The following is a 1,010-nucleotide window of genomic DNA, read 5'->3' on the forward strand; positions in this document are numbered from 1 at the left end:
TGTTTTGATAAATCACAGTATTTTATGGTTAAAAATATGTGCTCTTTGTTTATATTCTTAGCACCCAGGATAAACAACAACAACCCTCCTCAAAAATCCTTTAAATATATTTCATGTAGGCAATAGCCTCTTTTATCACTTAAAAATATTTTATATCAGTATATAAATCAATTGCATACATGTTTTGTGATACTAGATCAATTTTTGCCCAACATTAATAAAGCTGACAAACTGTTGAACTGGAAATGCTTTAGTTTTCCACAATAGATGAGCAGTTTGACTGGCAAAAAAATAAACCAATACCATAAAACCTACAGTTACAACCTAACCGTTTGGCCTACTTTGGCAGCTTTTTATTCCTTAATGCACGCTTGTATCTGTACAACCACTACACGCATACAGTTTGAGTACCACTTTCAGAATATGCATCCCATTACTCAAATCCGGGAGAAAGCGGTGTAGCTAACTGCTAACCACACTATGTACACAACCAGCAAACGGCTTAATGTAACCATTGCACTGCTCTACATAAAGTGAGTTGGCATAAACATATGTGTGCATGTTTATAAGTATACATATATACATGTATACTTATATACACCCACGTAGTCATATTCCTGTGATTTTCTTAACTCTTAAAAACAAAGTTGATTTTTTTTCATTTTGTGAAACTTTCTAAATCGTCTATGTTTAAGGAAAAGAGTTTGCATTAAGAAAAGTCAGAAAATCACTTCTCGGCCTTTTGGCTAAGATCAAGTGTAAGAAAAGTCAGAAAATAGGTTTATGTTTTTCCAAAAGAATTTCATCTTGCACATGGTTGTGTTATTGTTTTTAAAACATACACACTATAAGTGTAGATATTGGGTCCCCCATATATTGTTAAAATATCATTTCTAATGAAAAACACAAGTTTTTAAGGGAAAATATTTATTTGAAATATAAACACTGGATCCTTATAGTAGTTACGTAATTGAAGATATATAAAAGTTGGCGGGGTGGTATCCAACCTG

General features: G+C 32.3%; 1 pseudogene; it reads left to right on the forward strand.

The window, feature by feature from the left end:
• The first annotated feature begins 726 nt into the window (after positions 1-726).
• Positions 727-889, forward strand: LOC115871761 (annotated as a pseudogene).
• The last annotated feature ends 121 nt before the right edge of the window (positions 890-1,010 follow it).

Source organism: Echinops telfairi, unplaced genomic scaffold (assembly GCF_000313985.2).
Source record: "Echinops telfairi isolate 266 unplaced genomic scaffold, ASM31398v2 ScPeMD7_7401;HRSCAF=8416, whole genome shotgun sequence".
Taxonomy (NCBI): Eukaryota; Metazoa; Chordata; class Mammalia; order Afrosoricida; family Tenrecidae; genus Echinops; species Echinops telfairi.